The following is a 12223-nucleotide window of genomic DNA, read 5'->3' on the forward strand; positions in this document are numbered from 1 at the left end:
ACCTAATCACTTCAAGAGAAGTATTGGCTCACTACAACCCATCACTACCGATAAGACTGGCGTGTGATGCGTCTCCCTACGGTGTTGGGGCAGTAGTGTCACATAAATTCCTTGATGGTTCAGAGAGGCCAATAGCTTTTGCGTCACGCTCGTTAACTTCAGCTGAGCGTAACTACGCCCAGATTGACAGAGAGGCCCTCAGCCTGGTGTGGGGGGTGAAGAAGTTCAATCACTACCTGCACGGTCAGAAATTTACTCTACTAACTGATCATCAACCTCTCGTCTCCATTTTCAACCCTCAGAAGGGCGTACCAATAATGACAGCACAACGGCTACAGAGGTGGTCCCTTTTCCTAGGGGCACACCAATATGACATCGAGTACAAAGGAACTAAACAGCATGGGAATGCTGATGGATTGTCGCGCCTACCGTTGCCAACGGTGGAAGAAGAACTGGCAGTGGATCCAGTGGAGTTATTCCACTCGACTATAGTTGAATGTCTTCCTGTGACGAATGCAAACATGGAAAAGGAAACACGAAATGACCCGACACTCTCCTGGGTCTATGATTTAACGGTGAAGGGATGGCCAGCACATGGCGAACCACTGTTGCCAGCATTCTCGCCGAGAAGAGAACAGCTGTCAGTGTGCAGAGGAACCTTGATGTGTGGATCCAGAGCAGTAATTCTACCCAAATTGAAGGATAGATTGCTCAATGAGCTTCATGAGGGTCATCTGGGAGGGTTAAAAATGAAGAACTTAGCCAGAGCGTTTGTGTGGTGGCCGGGAATTGATAGAGAAATTGAAGAGATGACCAAGAGCTGTACAGGATGCCAGAAGGTCCAAAACGCCCCACCACAAGCCCCTCTACATCCATGGGAGTGGCCCTCATCTCCATGGCAAAGGGTGCACATTGATTTTGCTGGTCCCTTTATGGACTCGATGTTTTTAATTGCGGTGGATGCACATTCAAAGTGGCCAGAGGTAATAAAAATGTCCTCAACCACCACAGAAAAAACTATCACAGTCTTATGAACCATATTCAACAGGAATGGGCTGCCTGAACAGATTTGCTCTGACAATGGACCACAGTTTGTGTCTGAAGAGTTCCGAAGGTTCTTAAAGAACAATGGTGTTAAGCATTACACATCCGCCCCATATCATCCAGCCACTAATGGATTGGCCGAGAGGTTTGTTCAAACATTCAAGAAGGCTATCAAGGCAATGTGTAATGAAGATATACCCCTACAACACAAGGTGGATAACTTCAACTTCAACGTAAACTCGAGGAACAGCACCTCATCTTCCGATTAGGCACTCTGCAGCCTTCCGGTCTCAATATCGAGTTCAACAATTTCAGATCATAACCTCAGCCCCTATTTCATTTTCACTTATATTTTTCCACTCCTTTCCTTTCCCCCCCCCCTTTCCTTTTGTTTCTCTCTCACACCTGGCAGCTATCTTTTGCCCTGCCAGTACACTTTACACCTAATCACAGCCTATTACCATCTCGTCTAGCTTCTAATCTCTTTTACTTCTTTTGGTTCTTTTATTCTTTTGTCCGATCGCAGCCCTGCCTTCGATCTAGTTCCTTTTCTCTCCAGTTTTGAAGAAGGGTCAAACCCGAAACGTCAACTCAAATTTCTCTCCACGGATGTTGCCTGACTTGCTGAGTTTTTCCAGCATTTTCTGTTGTTATTTTGGATAACTTCTTGTTTGCCGACCGGAATGCGACACATGCGGTTACCAACCAAACTCCAGCCATGATGTTCTTCAATCGAAGACTACGATGCCGCTTGGATTTGGTTAAGCCAAACGTCAGAAGAGATGTGGAGAACAGGCAGTTTCAGAATATGAATGAAAGGCCGACGAGGAGTTTTAAGATAGGTCAACCAGTTTTGGCCCGGGACTACCGCACAGAGAAATGGCAGCCAGGAACGATCTGTACACGGCAAGGACCTCTAATGTATACCGTGGACGTTGGAGAGAGCATTGTAAGACGCCATGCTGACCAGATTCTATAGTCACTGGAAAACGTCAACTCCACACCACGATCTGATACACCTGGCGATGAAACCGAAGTACCAATTGCATCTACCGCAGGATCAGTGATATTGGAAGCAGACGAACCAAACAACGACATTGATCCCGACGCAACCTTGCCAGAAGAACCTGATATCCCAAAGAGGCGTTATCCAGACAGAATCAGGAAGCCTCCTCAAAGACTGAACTTATAATTGCTTAACTTCAACCAATGTATCTAGCAACCGTAATTGTAATTGTAATTAGTTATTATTTAGCTGTTAAATGAATGTTATGTACTGTTTATCTAAAAGGGGAGGAATTGTTGTGTATGTACCTTTAAGGGAATAACTGGTCTCAGACTGCAGTACCGGCAGTGACCACCCCTGTATAAAAGGCCCTAGCATGCTTCTGTAGTTTCAGTTTCCAGGTTCAGTAAAGACTTGTTATAACCAACTCCTGCAGTCCGTGTCTCAATTATACACGGACATAATAGGGGGTGGGGTGACAGATTGCGGAGCGTTGGCGAGGCAGGGACGCTGGATCCAGCAGTAAGTGGGAAGGAAACCCGCCCACCCACCATTAAATTTAAAATGGTGGATCAACATGAGGCACGCAGCCTCATTATAATATTTAAAGTGCCAACCCCCCCTCCTGGGAGCGGGTTGGCTGCCTGCACCTCCCCCCCACCACCCCCGTCCCGCCTCTGCCATAACCGGAAGTGGGCGGGTTGGAGGTGGTTTGGAGTCGGGATTCAGATTTCTACCACTTTAACCTCCCACCTGATCTAAACCCGTCATTTTTAGGGGTTAAAATTCCCCCCATAATTTAATTTAAAAAAAAATATTTTCAATAGGCACATCATAAGTAGTATATAGAAGAGTCCACTACTGTGTGGTAGCTGTAGTCAGTGTGCAATGTAAATATCAGTAAAACAGGTTTGCAGTGTCTGGATCTAGCCTCACTATTCTCTTTGCTGGCAAGGGAGCTGATGTGTATTGTGAGAAAATATGCTTGCATTCCAAAGTATAAAATACATTTTTGCAGCAATTCAAATGCAAGAGAAGTTTGCCAATAATAGTTTAACATGCATGATTCACTGGTATAGAAGAAGAGAGAAAGAATTTCATCGCTCTCCCCCTTCTATTTCTGCAATTGTCTGCATTAAAATAATAATGTAAAAATCAATGTTCATAAAATTGGGAGTGTTGGCAACACTGGGAGGGTGACTCACTGTTTCATTTTCCTACCCTCACTGTAAAAAAGTCTTGGGTAGAATTTTGCCTCCGCTGCCTGGGCAGTAATCTGGTGGAGCGTTTCATCCACCTGTTATAGAATGCACCCGATTTTCATTCCATTGATTCCAGATTACTACCCAGGCACTGAAGGCGAAAATTCATCCCTCTGACTCCACTTGTGTGACGCAGATTGGCAACACTGCAGCGCTCCACGTTAAAGCACTAGGGGTACACTATCACATTGCAACTTGACTACCGTGAATAATGAAAATTCACTGCCACCTTACACTCTAGCTTATTTTTCCAATAATCATTTTATGTCAAGTGAAATGAAAGAAGTTAGTGGATGGCAGAAGGACATTACTATTTCTTGGAACTATTTTATGAAGAAAAAAATGCTCCATAGTAAAATGTATTTTATGATGTTATATAAGGTTATTTTGTGAAAATTAACTTGCAATTTAGTATACTGTATTCGTTGCTCACGATGCGACCTCCTCTACATTGGGGAGACCAAACGCAGATTGTGTGATTGCTTTCCGGAACACCTCCGTTCAGTCCGTAAGGGGGACCCCGAGCTTCTGGTCGCCTGTCACTTTAATTCTCCGCTCCACTCCCACTCTGATCTCGCCGTCCTCGGCCTCTTACACTGTTCCAATGAAGCTCAACGTAAGCTCGAGGAACAGCACCTCATCTTTCGATTAGGCACTTTACAGCCTTCTGGACTCAACATCGAGTTCAATAATTTCAGACTATAACCTCGGCCTCCATGTTTTCTTATTTCTCTCACATGGCAGCTGTTGATGATTCTGCCATTGCCATTTACACCTCATCTAGAGTCATCTTTTGTTACTTAACTTGTCCCCTTACCATCTCCTTTTGCCTTGCACCATCATCCCTTTTGTCTTTCAATCTCTCCTGCCTTCCATCCTATCACAGACCCTTTGTTCCTTCCTCCTCTCCCCTCTTTCCCTGCCCCACAATTGTTTAAATATCTGTTACTTCTCCAACTTTTTCCAGTTCTGACGAAGAGTCATCGACCTGAAACGTTAACTCTGTTTCTCTCTCCACAATGCTGCCTGACCTGCTGAGTGTTTCCAGCATTTTCTGTTGTTGTTTCAGATTTCCAGCATCTGCAGTATTTTGCTACTGAATATGATGTGGTGGCTTTGACTTATTTTGATACTAAGCACCTAACTGGCTTTTTGAACCTAAGCATGTTGGTAAGAAAATTGCACCATTGTCCTGTAAAATTTCCTGTTTAAATAACTAACCCGTGAAGAATAAATGAATCAGGATAGGCTGCATGAATCAATTTCTTCACTAAAACAAATTGAAATTCAAATACACTCAATCACGAACCAAATGATCTTCTCCTGTCCCCCGTACAGTAAATTTTACAATGTAACACTCTCAGTGCATAGCTTCCTATGACAGCAATGTATATCAGGAATTCTGATATAGATCACTGCATGCCCAATTTGCAATCCATACACTGGGGCCAAAATTCTGTAAGCCTGCCGATCCTGGAAGCCATGGGCCCTGTCCCAAATTGTGGGGATGGGGTCATTAGCATAGGCAGGGTAAGCTGTTGGTGGTTACAAGGGCGCGTCAGCGGCACCTGCTCCAACAGAAGCCTGGAAAATCAAAGTTGTACCGTGTCACTCCGAAGTCAGAAGGAAGCCCTGGGAAAGGCCCAGTGGAGAGGTAAATTCTTTTGACTTCAGCTCCCAAAGCAGCCAGCAGCGTTTCTGGTCAAGATAATGATTCCCCCTCTGGAATGGACTCCCGTTAGTGTATTGATTTCTTTGTGGGTTCAATGACGAGACATTTATGAAAGAGAATGTCTTTTAATCTAAAGTTTGTTCAACTCATTATAACAGCATTACAGGAGACACCATGCTAGTGATCCATCTAAAGCGAAAGCAAAACTAAACTCCTTGTCTCTGTCACATGCCCTCTGCTGGTCAGGCATAAGTAATCAATCAGGCAAATATGCTGGTAAGGCATGATAATCAAACAGGCAAATAACATCACTATTTGCTGATATCATTACATCTCCCTTTCTTAAAACAAAAGTATTTTACTTTTAACTAACAACATGTTTTCTTTGTACTACTCTACATTTTAACTGTAACACTTAATGAACTTACATTATCATTATCATGATCAAGGTTTTTTAACCTTGTTTTGTGTGTTCACATGAAATATGTAAATACCTAGAACTTGAAGAAAGAATAAGGTAACATTACTTCCTTCTATAACAATAGTCCTTAAATTTGCTCAATGAGTCTCTCAGGAGGCTTCACGCGTCTTGAGGATTTTCTGATTGATTGTCCTTGAATCTGAGTTGTTGCCTCAGATTATGTGTTCTCAGCTGTGTGATCAGGTTGTTCAACAGTATCAGTCTTTTGACCTGCTGTGTGATCAGGTTGTTCAACAGTATCAGTCTTTTGGCCTGCTGTGGCTGGTCCCATGAGAAGATCTCGATGATTTCTTCTCAGAACAGCACCTTCATCTGTCTGAATGGTGTATGATCTTGGTTGTACTTCACTCAGGACCGGTCCCTTCTGAGTCCAAATGTTTGTTTTGTCTTTGAACCTTACTTGGTCACCAGTGTGGAGTTCAGGTAGGTTTTGTGTTCCTCTGTCATAGTAGTACTTTTGCTTTTCTTTCTGTTGCTCTTTGAACTTCCTCACTTTCTCCCCCTCTTTTGTTTTCAGGAGGTTCTCCGGGATGGGTAGGTTTGACCTTAGCATACGTCCCATAAGGAGTTGGGCTGGTGACTTATCACACTCGAGCGGCGTTGCGCGGTATACAAGCATGCTCTGGTAGAAGTCAGTTCCACTGTCTTTTGCCTTGTACATCAGTCTTTTCACTGTCTGGACCGATTTTTCCACTAGTCCATTGGACTGTGGAAAGTGAGGACTTGGTGTTGTGTGGACAAAGTCCCACTCTTTGGCAAAGTGTCGGAAACTTGCATTGTAAAACTGGGGTCCGTTGTCTGTGAAGACCTCGCTTGCCACGCCATGTCTGGAGAATATGGCTTTCATACATGTTATCACAGCATCTGCAGTGGTGGTGTTCAGTCTACAAACCTTTGGATACAGGGAGTAATAGTCTGTGACTACAAGATAGTCCTTCCCTTGACATGCGAATAGGTCAGCGCCTACCTTCTGGTAAGGTCTGTCTGGTGCTGGGTGTGGCTTTAGTGGTTCTACCGGATTGCTTGCTCGATATTTCAGGCATATTGTGCAGATTGACACCTCATTTGTCACATCTTGGTTGATTCATGGCCAGTACATCACCTCTTGTGCTCTTTTCTTACACTTTTCGATTCCCAGATGTCCTCCATGGATCCTTTTTAGCATCTCTTTTCTCAGACTCTTTGGGATAACTATTTTACTTCCTTTGTAGATGATGTCTTCGACCAGTGATAGTTCCGCCCTGCAGTTCCAGTACTCTGCCATGTCAGGTGAGCAGCCTTGCTTCATGTTGGGCCATCCATCCAAGATGCTTTTCCTCAGTCGTCTCATTGTTTCATCTTTGTTTGTCTCAGTCTTTATGAGCTCCATTTTTGCATCTGCTATTGGCAGTGCACTTGTGATCATGTCCACGTAGGTGTTCACTTTTTCATCCATTTTGGTGTTTGCGGGCTCACTTGGGTCTACAGCTCTGGACAACGTGTCTGCTGTATATATCAGCTTACCCGGTGTGTACGCAACATTCAGTGTATAGCGTTGCAGCCTGATCATCATTCTTTGTATTCTAAGCGGACAGCTATTTAGTGGCTTTTGGAACAATGCAATCAAGGGCTTATGGTCAGTCTCTACACTGATTGCTTGTCCTGACACAAACTGGTGAAATCTTTCACAGGCGTATGTGATGCTGAGCAGCTCCTTTTCTATTTGAGCATATCGCGTCTCCGCGTCTGTCATTGAGCGCGATGCATATGCAATAGGTTGCCAGTAGTCATATTTTTGCAGAAGAACGGCACCAAGCCCACTCTGTGATGCATCTGATGATATCTTGATGGGTCTCGCTGGGTCATAAAACCTCAGAACTGGTTCCTCTGTGAGCAGTTTCTTTAGATCGCTCCATGACTTCTCATGCTCATGATTCCATTCCCATTCTATGTTCTTTTCAGTTAGTCTTCTCAGTGGCGCCATCTTTTCTGAGAGGTTGGATATGAATTTACACATGTAGTTGATCATTCCATTAAACCTCTGCACGTCCTTTTTGCATTGTGGCTTTGGCATATTCTCAATGGCGGACACCTTTCTGGGATCTGGTCTGATGCCCTCACTGCTAAGGATATCTCACACGAATGTCAGTTCTGTCACCCCGAGCTGGCATTTCTCTTTATTCAGCTTCAGGTTTGTTTTCCTTGTTGCTTCCAGCACTTTTTTCAGTCTCTCGTCATGCTCAGTTCTCGTGGTTCCCCATACTATGATGTCATCCATTGATGTATCAACTCCCTCCAGGTGCTCATAGATCATATGGATAGTTTTGTGATACACTTCAGGAACTGAGGCAATGCCAAATGGTAACCTTAGGAATCTGTACCTGCCAAATGGACTGTTGAACGTGCACAGTCTTGAACTTGCCTCGTCCAATTTCATCTGCCAAAATCCTGATGATGCATCTAACTTGCTGAAATACTTTGCATTTGCAAACTGTGCCATGATTTCCTCACATGTAGGAAGCTTGAAGTGCTCTCTCTTTATTGCTCTGTTTAGATCTCTTGGATCCAGGCAAATTCTGAGCTTTCCATTCTTTTTGTCCACAACGACAAGGGAACTCACCCACTCAGTTGGCTCATCTATCTTCTGAATCACATTCAGGCTTTCCATCTTGTCCAACTCTGTCTTCAGTTGCTTTTGAAGAGCAAACGGAACTTTTCTGCATGGATGTATGACCGTTGGCATACTGTTATCTACTCTGATCGTGTGTTCTCCTGGAAGGCAGCCTAGACCCTGAAATAGATCATTGTACTCATTCATGAGTTCATCATAGACTGTCTCTCCTTTGCTTTCCACAATGAGGACTCTCTTTACCAGGTTCAGTCTCTCACAGGCTTTTAAACCTAGTATGGCTTGCACATCCTTTGGCACCACGATTAATGCTAGCGTGTGCTCTCTGTCCTTGTGTGTCACTTTGACAATGCATCTTCCTTTCACTGGTATATCAGTACCTGAGTATCCTGTCACTTTCACTTTTATTCCATGTATCTTTGGTCTGGGTCTAATTTTCTTAAAATCAGTCTCTGATATCACATTAACTTGTGCTCCAGTATCCAATTTAAATGGAATGTGTATGTCATTCACTTTTAGTGTCAACATCCAGTCTCTTTTTTCTTTTTTGTTTTCAGACACAACATCCACATAGTGCTCCTCTATCTCATTTTCATCTACTGCATGGACCTTGCTTTGTTGCGCTTGGTGCTTACAGCAACAGGCATAATGGTTGTTTTTGTTGCAACTATTGCATGTTTTACCATATGCTGGACACTTTTTTGGTGGATGCTGTGTACCGCATCGACTACATGACTTTCGATTACCCCTTTCATTTTTGTTCGCTGGCCACGCCTCTTTTTTCATATTGGCGCTATTTTTGTTAAACGGTTTGTGTCCGTTCTTTCTCACTGCATCCACGTTGCAGCTACTGTCACTGAACAGCTCCTTTGCCTGCGACTTCACAGTCTCTGTGGCCCTACACAGTGCTATGGCTTTTCCCAGGTCTAGATCTTGCTCTCTTAGCAGTCTTTCCCTTAGACCATTATCTGGAATACCACACACCAGTCTGTCTTTTATCAGCGAGTCTGTCAGTCCCCCAAATTCACATGTTTTGCTTCGGTTTCTCAGTTCAGTCACATACTGATCAATAGTCTCTCCCGTTTTCTGTACACATGTGAAAAATCTGTGCCTCTCAAATGTCACATTACGTTTAGGTATGCAGTAGGCCTCAAACTGTTCCATTATTTTATCTAGCTTCATTTTGTCTCCATCAGCAGCGAATGTGAAGTTATTATACACCTCCAGCGCTTCATCACCCACGACATGTAAGAACACTGACGATTTCTTTTTATCACTTTTCTCGTCAGCTCCTATTGCCGCTAAATACAACTCCAAACGTTGTTTGAACCTCCTCCAATTTTCAGCCACATTACCTGTCAACTGAAGCTTCGCCGGTGGGTGTAATCCTACCATTTTTTCACTTCATTAGCTATTCTCCTATGGTAAGTAACGATGTTCTCTTTTGGCTTGCTAATATGTGGAGAGCTGATTTAACTTCAGATTTTTCCTCTTCATCTCTTTCAATCACTTCTGACACCATGTATTGATTTCTTTGTGGGTTCAATGATGAGACATTTATGAAAGAGAATGTCTTTTAATCTAAAGTTTGTTCAGCTCTTTATAACAGCATTACAGGAGACACCATGCTGGTGATCCATCTAAAGCGAAAGCAAAACTAAACTCCTTGTCTCTGTCACATGCCCTCTGCTGGTCAGGCATAAGTAATCAATCAGGCAAATATGCTGGTAAGGCATGATAATCAAACAAGCAAATAACATCACTATTTGCTGATATCATTACAGTTAGCAGCTGGGGGCTTGGGGCCTATCAAAAGGCATCAACTGTACTTATGCCAGCTGTCAGCTGATGAGAATTCTGTTGAGCCCTTACAAGGGTGTGCTGGATGGAATTTCTGATGTAGACTTGTCCAGACATGGCCTTTTCTGACATGGGGAGTATTATGTCCGTGTGTAATTGAGACACGGACTGCAGGAGTTGGTTATAACAGGTCTTTACTGAGTGGAGACAAACTGGAACTACTATGCAAAAGTTAAAACACAGGCTTATATACAGGGGTGGCCACTACTGGTACTGCAGTATACAGGGGCTGCAGAATATAGTTCCTTCTGCAAAGTACATACACTACAATTCCTCCCCTTTTAGCTAAACAGTACATAACATTTGATTAATAATTAAATAACATATTTACAATTACAGTTGCTAGATTCATTAGCTGAAGTTAAGCAATTATAAGTTCAGTCTTTGAGGAGGCTTCCTGATTCTGTCTGGATAACGCCTCTTTGGGGTATCAGGTTCTTCTGGCAAAGTTGATTCGGGATCAACGTCGTTGTTTGGTTCGTCTGCTTCCAATATCACCGATTCTGAGGTAGATGCAATTGGTACTTCGGTTTCATCACCAGGAGTATCGGATCGTGGTGTGGAATTGACGTTTTCCAGTGACTCTAGAATCTGGTCAGCATGGCGTCTTACAATGCTCTCTCCAACGTCCACGGTATAGATTAGAGGTCCTTGCAGTGTACAGATCGTTCCTGGCTGCCATTTCTCTGTGCGGTAGTCCCGGGCCAAAACTGGTTGACCTATCTTAAAACTCCTGGTTGGCCTTTCATTCATATTCTGAAACTGCCTGGTCTCCACATCTCTTCTGATGTTTGGCTTAACCAAATCCAAGTGGCATCATAGTCTTTGATTGAAGAACATCATGGCTGGAGTTTGCTTGGTAACCGCATGTGTTGCATTCCGGTAGGCAAACAAGAAGTTATCCACCTTGTGTTGTAGGGGTATGTCTTCATTACACATTGCCTTGGTAGCCTTCTTGAATGTTTGAACGAACCTCTCAGCCAAACCATTGGTGGCTGGATGATATGGGGCGGATGTGTAATGCTTAACACCATTGTTCTTTAAGAACCTCCGGAACTCTTCAAACACAAACTGTGGTCCATTGTTGGGGCAAATCTGTTCAGGCAGCCCATTTCTGGCGAATATGGTTCATAAGACTGTGATCGTTTTTTCTGTGGTGGTTGAGGACATTTTTATTACCTCTGGCCACTTTGAATGTGCATCCAGCGCAATTAAAAACATCGAGTCCATAAATGGACCAGCAAAATCAATGTGCACCCTTTGCCATGGAGATGAGGGCCACTCCCATGGATGTAGAGGGGCTTGTGGTGGGGTGTTTTGGACCTTCTGGCATCCTGTACAGCTCTTGGTCATCCCTTCGATTTCTCTATTGATTCCCGGCCACCACACAAATGCTCTGGCTAAGTTCTTCATTTTTACCCCTCCCAGATGACCCTCATGAAACTCATTGAGCACTCTATCCTTCAATTTGAGTGGAATTACTACTCTGGATCCACACATCAAGGTTCCTCTGCACACTGACAGCTGTTCTCTTCTCGGCGAGAATGCTGGCAACAGTGGTTCGCCATGTGCTGGCCATCCCTTCACCGTTAAATCATAGACCCAGGAGAGTGTCGGGTCATTTCGTGTTTCCTTTTCTATGTTTGCATTCATCACAGGGAGACATTCGACTATGGTCGAGTGGAATATCTCCACTGGAGGTGCTTCTTCCACCATCGGCAACGGTAGGCGCGACAATCCATCAGCATTCCCATGCTGTTTAGTTCCTTTGTACTCGATGTCATATTGGTGTGCCCCTAGGAAAAGGGACCACCTCTGTAGCCGTTGTGCTGTCATTATCGGGACGCCCTTCTGAGGGTTGAAAATGGAGACAAGAGGTTGATGATCAGTTAGTAGAGTAAATTTCTGACCGTGCAGGTAGTGATTGAACTTCTTCACCCCCCACACCAGGCTGAGGGCCTCTCTGTCAATCTGGGCGTAGTTACGCTCGGCTGAAGTTAACGAGCGTGACGCAAAAGCTATCGGCCTCTCTGAACCATCAAGGAATTTATGTGACAGTACCACTCCAATGCCGTAGGGAGACGCATCACATGCCAGTCTTATCGGTAGTGATGGGTTGTAGAGAGCCAATACTTCTCTTGAAGTGATTAGGTCTTTATTCTTCTGAGAGGCCCGCTTACATTCATCGCTCCATTTCCATGCTACTCCAGTTTGTAGTAGGGCGTTCAGTGGGTGCAGAATTGTGGACAAATTCGGCAAAAACTTATGGTAGTAATTCACCAATCCTAGG

Source organism: Somniosus microcephalus, chromosome 3 (assembly GCF_052327205.1).
Source record: "Somniosus microcephalus isolate GS21.2 chromosome 3, FLI_Smic_1.0, whole genome shotgun sequence".
In the NCBI taxonomy this organism is placed as follows: domain Eukaryota; kingdom Metazoa; phylum Chordata; class Chondrichthyes; order Squaliformes; family Somniosidae; genus Somniosus; species Somniosus microcephalus.